Genomic DNA, 11,795 nt, shown 5'->3' on the forward strand with positions numbered 1-11,795 from the left:
CAAAACAGGCCGGGATGGGGGGGGGGGGGGGCACTAGTGATTGGTGATTTATTATATATGTAAAAAGCGCTAACAGGTCTGGGCAGTCATTTCACTGGCCTCAGTACCGGGATAGGCGCTGGGTGTGAGCTGGCAGAACGCTCTCTGTGTCTCTCTTACAGGCTTTATTGTGGGTCTGTCTCCTATAGCCCCAGTGTGGTTGTGGCTGTCGGTACGTGTGTGTCGACATGTCTGAGGCTGAATGCTCTTACCAGGAGGAGGCTGGCGTGGGGACGGACAGTTCTGTGAGAGTGACAGTGTCGGCACCGCCGACAGATGATTGGGTCAATATGTTAAGTGTTTTAAATGCAAACGTGACTAAGTTGACTAAGAGATTTGATAAATCTGAGTCTAAGAAGCAGACATGGAGGAAATCCATGGAAGATGCTTTGTCACAAGCTCAGACCCCTTCGGGGTCACAGAAACGTGCAGTTACCCAGATAGCAGAGACAGATACCGACACGGACTCTGATTCCAGTGTCGACTATAGTGATACCAGATTACATCCAAAACTGGCTAAGGGCATCGAGTACATGATTGATAAAAGAGGTGTTACATATCACTGAGGACCCTGCTGTTCCTGATAAAAGGGTCTGTATGTATAAAGGAAAGAAACCTGAGGTAACGTTTCCTCCCTCTCATGAACTGAACGCGCTTTGTGAAAAGGCTTGGGAAAATCCTGACAAAAAGATACATGTTCCCAAAAGAATTCCAATGGCATATCCGTTTCCTTCTGGGGACAGGGAAAGGTGGGAATCAATCCCCACGGTAGACAAAGCTTTTTCTCTGGCTGGGTCCACAGGATAACATTGGGATATGCCGGAGCGACAGCGGAAATGGCACCAAACTGTCACAAGCTTTCTGCCCTCCCAGGATGCATAGAGGCTTCACCATATAATCCCGCCCACTGACTCAGTCCCCAGCATCTTCTAGGATGTAAAAGAAAATAGGATTTTAATTAGCTACCGGTAAATCCTTTTCTCGTAGTACGTATAGGTTACTGTGCTTCGTACTTCCTGCACTGTTACTTGGTTAAGTATTGTTCTTTGGTTCAGCTGTTGCTGTTCCTGTTTCAAGTTTGGTTAGCATGGCTTTCCTGTTGTTGCGTGTGTCCTGGTTAGAATCTCACCACTGTTCTTTTATATCCTTCTCTCAAAGTATGTCCATCTCCTAGACTGAGTCTGGAAGGAGGGGTATAGCAGGAGGAGCCAGCACACCCAATCAAACTTCTTAAATTGCCCATGCCTCATAGTGGACCCGTCTATACCCCATGGTACTAAATGGACCCCAGTATCCTCTACGGACTACGAGAAAAGGATTTACCGGTATGTGTGGCCGGAGAGGCTCCAGCCCACAGGGAAAATGGCCACCGCCGCACTGAAGGGGTTAACCCCTAGTGCCCGCCGCCATTATCGGGACAATGGGCGCTTGGCGTGGGGCGTGGACTGTTTAAAAGTTTGTTTAATGATGTGTTTTAACATGTCATATGTAGTGCTCTGTGCACAATTACAGGAATGCATGTTTAACTGTATCTATTTTATATTCAAGATATGGTCAGCTGTATCTTAAGGGGGAAAATGCACTTACTATAAATGTCTGAATAATCATCTCCTGTCAGTAGGAAGTGGCATGCTAATGGCCCTGTCCTAGCAGAGAGGTGTGAATGACAATACCCTTTGATGTGTAAGTTCCTTAGAGAGAGGTGCTAATCACAGGGGATCTGGGTTTGCCTGGAGATGTGAATGAGACAGAAACATTTGTATTTTGAAGCTATGTGATAAATTTATCAATAGTGAATGTTAATCTGCTACCAAATGTCTGTGTCACAGGAAGGAGGATATTGTTTTATTGCACTTATATCCTTGTAAAATGTAATTTATTTATATTTTGAGCGATAACCTGATTGGTTGGAGAAGACAGGGAGGGCTTACCCCCCTGTGGTACTGTGTGTAGAACTGAGATAAAAAGAGGATGCCTGTAAGCCTCCAGGTTGTAATTGTACCATCTTATTCTGCTGGAACATCTTGCTGTATGCTGTTGCCCCTAGCAATAGGGAAGAGTTCTCTTTAGAACTATATTTGAGCAAATAAATATAATTTGCCTCAAGAAGACCGCGTCATCTTGTGACCTACAGGGTTATGCCAAACCTAGCCCCGTCCTCCGGCTGTCCAGGGAAGCACCTAACGTCTCCAAGTTCCGCCTTCCGCCAGCTACTGGTAGAGGCCAAGCAAGTGGCTAGTGGGGATTCGTCAGCACCACACAGCTGTGGTAAGGCAGTGCGTCGGCACATACAGAGCAGAACCGTGGTTCCAAACGCCACGGCAGGTTAGGAGTTTGGTGGTGGCAGCATAAACCCGCCCACAACGCAGTGGGTGGAGTCAGTAACAGGCGGTTACTGACGGTAAGCGGGAATCCCCTATGTGGTCAGGCCTCGTGTGACTTGACATTCCATTCTGTGCACAGCCAACGGGACGCGAAAGCGGCGAGTGCTTTCGTACGGAACCGTCCTGTCACAGTAAGTAATTAAAATCCTATTATCCAGTGGATACTACTGTGGACCCTGCAGAAGACATAGGGGTATATGCAATTGCGGTCGAATTCCCGAAATTGTCGAATTTCGGGTCATTTTCGACCAAAAAAAAAAATCACCTATGCAATCCAGTGCTTTCCGACCAAAAAACGGACTTTCAAAATTCGACTTTTTGAAATTCGAATTTTTGCAAATTCGACTTTTCTGCAATGATACAAGTGCTGCAATTCGACCAAAGCATATTCAATTCAAGTTTGGAAATTCGACAGCAGTGCTTTTTGACAGCAAATTCGTCATTTTCAATCCGCCACACTTTGGAGGGTGAAAACAAATAAAAAAAATTTAAACATGTTTTTTTTGGTGGTTTTTTTTGGGGAATAGCAGATCTATTTATATTAGAAGGGATTAGGTACTTTTTTTTTGGGGGGGGGGGGAGGCACAAATATTATTTATATATTTTTTAAAATATTTTTTTTTTTGTTTGTTTTTTTTTATGCTGGAATGGTAAAATCATAAAAAAAAATGGCGTGGGGTCCCCCCTCCAAAGCATAACCAGCCTCGGGCTCATTGAGCTGGTCCTGGTTCTAAAAATGCGGGGAAAAAATTGACAGGGGATCCCCCGTATTTTTAAAACCAGCACCGGGCTCTGCGCCTGGTGCTGGTGCCAAAAATACGGGGGACAAAAAGAGTAGGGGTCCCCCGTATTTTTAACACCAGCATCGGGCTCCACTAGCTGGACAGATAATGCCACAGCCGGGGGTCACTTTTATGCCGTGCCCTGCGGCCGTGGCATTAAATATCCAACTAGTCACCCCTGGCCGGGGTACCCTGGGGGAGTGGGGACCCCTTCAATCAAGGGGTCCCCCCCCCCAGCCACCCAAGGGCCAGGGGTGAAGCCCGAGGCTGTCCCCCCCCATCCAATGGGCTGCGGATGGGAGGGCTGATAGCCTTTTGTGATAATAGAAAGATATTGTTTTTTCCATTAGTACTACAAGTCCCAGCAAGCCTCCCCCGCAAGCTGGTACTTGGAGAACCACAAGTACCAGCATGCGGGAGAAAAACGGGCCCGCTGGTACCTGTAGTACTACTGGGGAAAAAATACCCAAATAAAAACAGGACACACACACCGTCGACAGTAAAACTTTATTTCATACGTCGACACACACATACTTACCTATGTTCACACGCCGACATCGGTCCTCTTCTCCATGTAGAATCCACGGATACCTGAAAAGAAAAGTTCAATATACTCACCGCAGCCATGGTCCAGAGATAAATCCACGTACTTGGCAAAAAAAAAAAACGCAAATACCCGTCCACCGGACTGAAAGGGGTCCCATGCTGACACATGGGACACCTTTCCACGAATGAGACCTGTCAGTGACAGCTGTCACAGGCAGGTCTCTAAGCCAATCAGGAAGCGCAACTTCGTTGCGCTCACCTGATTGGCTGAGCGCTGTCTGTACTGTGACAGCGCATCGCACAGCTCCCTCCATTATATTCAATGGTGGGAACTTAGCGGCTAGCGGTAAGGTCACCCGCCGGTCAGCGGCTGACCGGCGGGTGACCCCACCGCTACCCGCAAAGTTCCCACCATTGAAAGTAATGGAGCGGCTTTGCGAGGCGCTGTCACAGTACAGACAGCGCTCAGCCAATCAGGTGAGCGCCACGGCAGTAGCGCTTCCTGATTGGCTGAAGGGACATCAGTGACAGGAGTCACGTGATGTCCCGGCATTCGGGAGAAAGGGGTCTGATGTGAAAACATTGGACCCCTTTCTAGTCCGGTATGGCTCGGGTTTTTGCGTTTTCTTATTTTAAACAAGTACGTGGATTTATCTCTCTGGACGCTGGAAGGTGAGTATCTTTTTTTCACAGGTACCCTCGGATCGACGGAGACCGTGGCAGTCGGCGTGTCAACATAGGTAAGTATGTGTGTGTCGGTAGTGTGTAATAAAGTTTTACTGTCAAGGTGTCTGTGTCCTGTTTTTATTTGGGTATTTTTTTCCCAGTAGTACTACAGGTACCAGCGGGCCCGTTTTTCTCCCGCATGCTGGTACTTGTGGTTCTCCAAGTTCCAGCTTGCGGGGGAGGCTTGCTGGGACTTGTAGTACTACTGGAAAAAACAATATCTTTTAATTTTCACAAAGGCTATCAGCCCCCCCATCCGCAGCCCATTGGATGGGGGGACAACAGCCTCGGGCTTCACCCCTGGCCCTTGGGTGGCTGGGGGGGGGGGGGCCCTTGATTGAAGGGGTCCCCACTCCCCCAGGGTACCCCGGCCAGGGGTGACTAGTTGGATATTTAATGCCACGGCCGCAGGGCACGGCATAAAAGTGACCCCCGGCTGTGGCATTATCTGTCCAGCTAGTGGAGCCCGATGCTGGTGTTAAAAATACGGGGGACTCCTACTCTTTTTGTCCCCCGTATTTTTGGCACCAGCATCAGGCGCAGAGCCCGGTGCTGGTTTTAAAAATACGGGGGATCCCTGGCCAATTTTTCCCCTGCATTTTTAGAACCAGGACCAGCTCAAAGAGCCCGAGGCTGGTTATGCTTTGGAGGGGGGACCCCACGCCATTTTTTTTCCCGGATTTTTCACGTTTTTTCCCGTTTTTTAAAATCGCAGCAAAATCCGCCAAATCGGCCGATTTTCGCCCGCGATTCTGGCGAATCCGTTTTTCATTGAATATGGTGAATCCCGGCAGGCACCTGCCGGGATTCACCTGGCGAATTTGGTCGAATTAAAAAACGGCGATAATTGCCGCGAATTCGACCGCAATTGCATATACCCCATAGGTAGTTATTGTAGATTTACCATTGATCATTTTAACTCTATTTCTCCTAAGTCCACAGTATCCACAGGAATCCCACCCTGACGCACCTGATTTGAGAATCCTTACACCTACTAACCTCCTCTTGTACGGAAGGGTGTGCATGTGTGTTCTTCTCACCTGATTAGGGCTCTTTATGATGCTCTTGCCTTGAGCTTTGGAAAAGGACTGAATTGCCTGAGCCAGGAGGCTAGGATATAGGAGACTGGCCCGTTGCATTCTGGGAGGCCGAAAGCTTTTGATCATTGGTGCCAATCCACTGACGCTACCTCCTATCCCAATGTATATCCTGTGGATACTGTGGACTTAGGAAAAATAGTTATCGACGGTAAGTCTACCATAACTATTTTACATGCTATATTATGTACGCTATGGATGTGTGTTATTTGGCATGGTGCGGGTGCGGCTGCTTGCTGGGGCGCAGGCTCGGGGTTCCTCATGCCTCGTAATGCTTAGGAAATATCTGGCGCAGCCCCTGTCATGTATCCACACGCTCCTGTAGCAGCCGGCCTCAGGGAATTCAATACACAAAAATACTCAAGAACAAGGCGCGCAGTGCTGTTTCATAAACAAATGATACTTAAATGTCCTTATGTATTAAAAGGAGAGGATCCCAATTCAGTACGTCTCCTCTCGTGATGATGCAGATGACTCTTCTATTCTACAGACGGTCTCATGAAGATATGTAATAATACATAGAAACATAGAATTTGTCGGCAGATAAGAACCACTTGGCCCATCTAGTCTGCCCCTTTTTTTTTATTTTTATCACTAACCTTATTTGATCCTTATTTCTTTGTAAGGATATCCTTATGTCTATCCCATGCATGTTTAAATTGCTCTACTGTCTTAGCCTCTACCACCTCTGATGGGAGGCTATTCCACTTGTCCACTACCCTTTCTGTGAAATAATTTTTCCGCAAATTTCCCCTGAACCTCCCCCCCTCCAGTCTCAGTGCATGTCCTCGTGTCCTATTGCTTCTCTTCATTTGGAGAATGTTTCCCTCCTGGACTTTGTTAAAACCCTTCATATATTTGAAAGTTTCTATCATGTCCCCCCTTTCCCTTCTCTGCTCCAAACTATACATATTGAGATTTCTTAGTCTTTCTGGGTATGTTTTGTGATGTAGGCCATGCACCATTTTAGTTGCCCTCCTTTGTACAGTTTCTAATGTATTAATATCCTTTTGAAGATATGGCCTCCAGAACTGAATACAGTATTCTAGATGAGGCCGTACCAATGACCTATACAGTGGCATTATTACTTCTTTCTTTCTGCTGCTGATTCCTCTCCCAATGCAGCCAAGCATCTGACTAGCCTTCCTCATTGCCTTGTTACATTGCTTACCTGCCTTTAAGTCATCTGAAATAGTGACTCCTAGATCCCTTTCCTCCTCAGTAGTTTCCAGTATAGTGCCATTAATACTGTATTTAGCTTTAGGATTTTTGAGACCCAAGTGCATGATTTTGCATTTTTTGGCATTAAACTGTAATTGCCAGACTCTTGACCATTCCTCTAGTCTACCTAGATCCTCAATCATTTGTTTTACCCCACCTGGTGTGTCTACCCTGTTGCATACCTTTGTGTCATCTGCAAAAAGGCATACTTTCCCTTTAATCCCATTTGCAATGTCACCAATAAAGATATTGAAAAGCACTGGTCCAAGTACAGATCCCTGGGGTACTCCACTGGTAACATTTCCCTCCTGTGAATGCACTCCATTTACCACAACTCTCTGTTTTCTATCCTTCAACCAAGATCTTATCCATTCAATAATCCTAATATCCAATCCCAAACTTTCAAGTTTATTTAGCAGTCTGCGATGTGGAACTGTGTCAAAAGCCTTACTAAAGTCAAGATAAGCTATATCCATGGCTCCACCTTTATCCATCACTTTAGTCACACAATCAAAAAAGTCAATAAGATTTGTTTGACATGATCTTCCCCCAGTGAATCCATGCTGTTTGGGATCCAGTAAATTGCCGGATTTGAGATGATCTACAACTCTTTCTTTTAAGAGTGTTTCCATCAATTTCCCTACTACTGATGTAAGACTCACTGGTCTGTAGTTGTTTGCCTCTTCCTTGCTTCCACTTTTGTGCAGTGGGACTACGTTTGCTCTTTTCCAGTCCCCTGGAATTTCTCCTGTAGCTAATGACTGGTTGAATAATTCTGTCAATGGTGCTACCAGCACCTCTTTAAGTTCTTTTAGTATCCTTGGATGTATCCCATCTGGCCCCATAGATTTGTCCACTTTCAGCTTTGAGAGTTCTGTTAGGACCTTCTCCTCTGTAAATGTACTTGTTTCATTTTCCTGAATATCCCTGCAACTTAACTGTGGCCCCTTCCCCTCTCTTTCAGTAGTAAATACTGAGCAAAAATAATCATTAAGATGATCTGCTATTAAATTGTCTCCCTCAACAAGATTCCCAGTGTCCGTCTTTAGTTTTATAATTCCGCCTTTTGTTTTTCTTTTTTCGCTTATATACCTAAAAAAAGTTTTGCCTCCTTTACCCACTGACTGGGCCATTTTCTCCTCAGCTTGTGCCTTTGCACATCTGATTACCTTCTTTGTCTCCTTCTGTCTAACAAGATATATCTTTTTGTCTTCATTATTTTGTGTCTGCTTATATTTCCTAAAAGCCATCTTTTTTGCTCTCACAATATTTGCTACTTCTTTTGCAAACCACACTGGCTTCCTTTTCCTTGTGTTTTTCCTAACAGTTTTGATACAAAGGTCTGTTGCCTTCAATATTGCACATTTGAATGTTTTCCACCTCTCCTGCACTGTTTCCAAGTTCCTCCACTCTGCCAAAGAATCGCTTACACATTTTCCCATCCCTACAAAATCAGCCTTCCTAAAATCCAACACCTTTGTTTTTGTATGGGACGAGTCAGTCTCTGTCTTAATGCTGAACCATACTGCTTGATGATCACTGGATCCGAGGTTTTCACCCACTTTTACGTCTGATAATCTGTCTCCATTTGTAAGTATTAAGTCTAATATTGCGTCTTTCCGAGTGGGCTCCCTCACCAATTGGTGGAGGGATGCTCCCTGAAGGGAATTTAAAATGTTCCTACTTCTAGTGGAACTAGCAACAGACACCTCCCAGTTTACATCAGGAAGATTAAAGTCTCCCATGATTATTACCTCTCCTTTTAATGCCATTTTAGTTATGTCCTGCAATAGGTTCTTGTCAAGTTCCTCTTCCTGACCTGGTGGCCTGTATATCACGCCAATACGAATAATCAACTTTTCCCCTGTTTCTATGGTCACCCAAAGGGCCTCAGTTTTTTCTTCAATACTTTGTATTAATGTAGTATTTATGGCATTTTTTACATACATTGCTACCCCTCCCCCAATTTTTCCAATTCTGTCCTTCCTAAACAAAGTATATCCCGGTATAGCTATGTCCCAGTCATGATTTTCATTGTACCATGACTCTGTAATTGCCACAATGTCTAGATCATCCCTTGTCATTATTGCAGTTAGTTCTGGGATTTTATTTCCTAAGCTCCTAGCATTTGCACACATAGCTTTTAGAGTTTTGTTTGTGCTTTTTCTGTTCCTAGCTATGTTATTCTCTCTGCCTATTTTTATTTGGTTTTGATCTGAATTATCTTCTGTTGCTGTGGATATGCTTCCTATTCCCTTTGCCTGCAGAAACAATACCTCTGTGTTGGGGGAGCAGATTTCTTTATTCCTATTTGGTTCACTGCCCCCCTTTGTTAGTTTCAATAGCTCTTGATGAAGCATCCAAACTGTTCAGTTAGTATTTTCGTTCCCGTTGAAGATGGGTGCAGGCCGTCACTTTTGTATAAGCTCCTATCTTGCCAGATGGTGTGACTATGGCCTATAAATCCAAATCTCTCCTCATTGCACCATGTCCTTAGCCAAACATTGAAGTTTCTGATGCAATGAGTTCTGTCTTCCCCTCTGTGTACTGGCAATACTTCTGAAAAAGATACAGTGGTTGCCACCTGCTTCAGAGCAGTCCCTAACTTCCTAAATTCATCTTTTACAGCAATGAGTTCTGCATTTGCCAGGTCATTTGTCCCTAGGTGGACAATGACATCCACCTCCCCATCTTTTCTTGCTGCCTTCACAATTCTTAGCATGCGCTCTTTATCCCTTGGAGCTGTGGCTCCAGGTAAGCACCTTACTTGTTTCTCTACTTCATTTGCATTTCCCAGATGTATTCCTCTAATAATGGAATCTCCCAAAAGAAGTGCAGTCCTTTTTGGAGATTCAATTTTCCTGTTCCATTTCCTGTTCCTATGGTTGGTAGATGTCCCCATATCCTCCTGTTCTGTAGTGCCTCTATTAGTTGTATCTTCCAGCCCTGCAAGAGTAGCATACGAGTTTTGCAGTGTCACCGCTTGCGGGAGGTGTCTGTGTCCCTCTGGAAACCTCTGCCCTTGAGAGCCCACAGTAGTCCAGGCAGAATGTCTTCTGGTGGCTCTCTGAGGCAGTGGAGGCTTCAAAGACACAGACATCTTACAAATCTCAGCGTGCAGTTTTGCTATCTCCTCCTTCAGCAGAGAAAATTGCTCACAGATTGGACAGCAGCTGAGTCTCCACGCTGCCTCTTTCCAAACAAATGCTTTACATCCATTGCACTGCACAAGGCCAAACATTGTATCAGATGTGAATGGTATTGCAAATTTGTGTGTTACTTGGTGTATTTTAAAACTCACCTGTTGCTGTATTCTAACTCACCTGCTGCTGTTACAAACTCACTTAATAAGCCAAGCCTCACTTTATAATGCACGCCTCTCACAAGAGCACAGCTCACAGAGTCTGGTCACTGTTTATATAGTTTCTCCTCAGGTAGCTGTTCTATTCAGCCCCTCCTCCTAATCACTTCACACCTAGATTCAGCCACTCCTCCTCCTAGTTTCTCTTCACACTCTAAGACAGCACAAGTGAAAGCACAGAGACAAACACAGCCAAATTCTCACTCCTTTTTCCCACAATATTACAATCCCTATATGGATAGATAGAGAATACTCACCTGCTGCTGTTACAAACTCACTTAATAAGCCAAGCCTCACTTTATAATGCACGCCTCTCACAAGAGCTTCATGTTAAGTCTTAGAATGGCATCTCCAGCCCTCCGTGGCCTCTGCCGCCGTTCCTGTGTTTCCAGTATACAGATTCATCAGTGTGGCGTCTCATGCCTGCAGCGGCCTCCGCTGTCATCCATGTGGTTCCAGTATGCAAGTTGTCAGTGTGGCGTCTCCTGCCCTCCTCGGCCTGCGCCGCCATTACTGCTGAATCTCCACATGGTTTCTCAAACTAGCTTTCCCTCCAAGTGCTAACATGGGCACAGCCATGTTGGTTTCTATCATATGCATCAGTTTCCACCAATCCGCTGCTCTACTGGAATCTGCATAATTGTTCAGCCAATGCCTGCCTTGCTGCAGGTATAAATATCCTGTGCCTGAACCAGGAAATCGTCAGTGCTTTGGTTGTCAAACCTTGTTTCCAGTCTCTCTCTCCTGTGGTTGTTTTTCCAGGTTTCCAGCTCCTGTCTCCAGCCTCCACTAAGAGACCCGCACCAGCCTACCACCTGCGGTGCAGCCTGACTCTGCAGTCCTCCGTGACTACTCCAGTTTCCAGCTACAGATCCATCTGCTTCCAGCAGAGATCAGCTTCTCTTAAAGTGCCGGTGCTTTTCCTGCAGATTTCCACAAACCACCGGTACCAGTATTTCATCGCTCCCAAGCTTCATACGATCATTTGGCTGGTACCATCCAGCATCCACTCCGTGTTAACACCTGACTGGTTCCAACCAGTACCCACAGCAGCTACTTCATCAACAGCGGACCAGCTTTCCAAGGAACATCAGCTGGTGTGTTCCTGGGCTATTCTCACTACTACAGTCGGGCCTGGTAATGACTTTCCATCTCAAGGTTAATAAGAACTGTACCTAATTCTACCAGAGCCCTGTGGCCATTGCCAACCCATAGTACCCAGGAACTGTGATATACTTACTGTTGATTATAGTATTTATTTTATCACTGCTGTGACACATGGAGCTTGTTTAATAAATGATTATTGACTTTTACTTTGGTTGTTGTGGTCACGCCTTCGGGCAATCTTCCTACATGTACAGTCCAGGGGTCTGATTCAACCTCCCAGGTTCCACTACATCTCAGCCCCTACAACTGAGGCTTCCTCCCGTCAGCTCAGGCCCTCAGTTGTGACATGGCACAGCTGTGTAATCATGATGCGAGTGTGTATGCTTAGTGAGTACTGCTAGCAGCAAGCCTCACAGCTTAACTGCAGTGTAGCAGTGTGGTGGGGAGAAGGGGGTTGCTACACCAATGAGTTAAGGAATGGAGTAGTTGGATGGGACTCACACAGCAGGTGGTGAAAAGCTTAAAAATGAGG

The 11,795-nt window shown here is 45.6% G+C and overlaps 1 protein-coding gene across 1 annotated transcript in view; it reads right to left on the reverse strand.

The window, feature by feature from the left end:
* The window catches only part of LOC134984238 (zinc finger protein 260-like), a 136,073-nt gene that overhangs the window by 90,700 nt on the left and 33,578 nt on the right, over positions 1-11,795 (reverse strand). The window lies entirely within an intron of this gene.

Source organism: Pseudophryne corroboree, assembly GCF_028390025.1.
Source record: "Pseudophryne corroboree isolate aPseCor3 chromosome 3 unlocalized genomic scaffold, aPseCor3.hap2 SUPER_3_unloc_41, whole genome shotgun sequence".
Lineage (NCBI taxonomy): Eukaryota > Metazoa > Chordata > Amphibia > Anura > Myobatrachidae > Pseudophryne > Pseudophryne corroboree.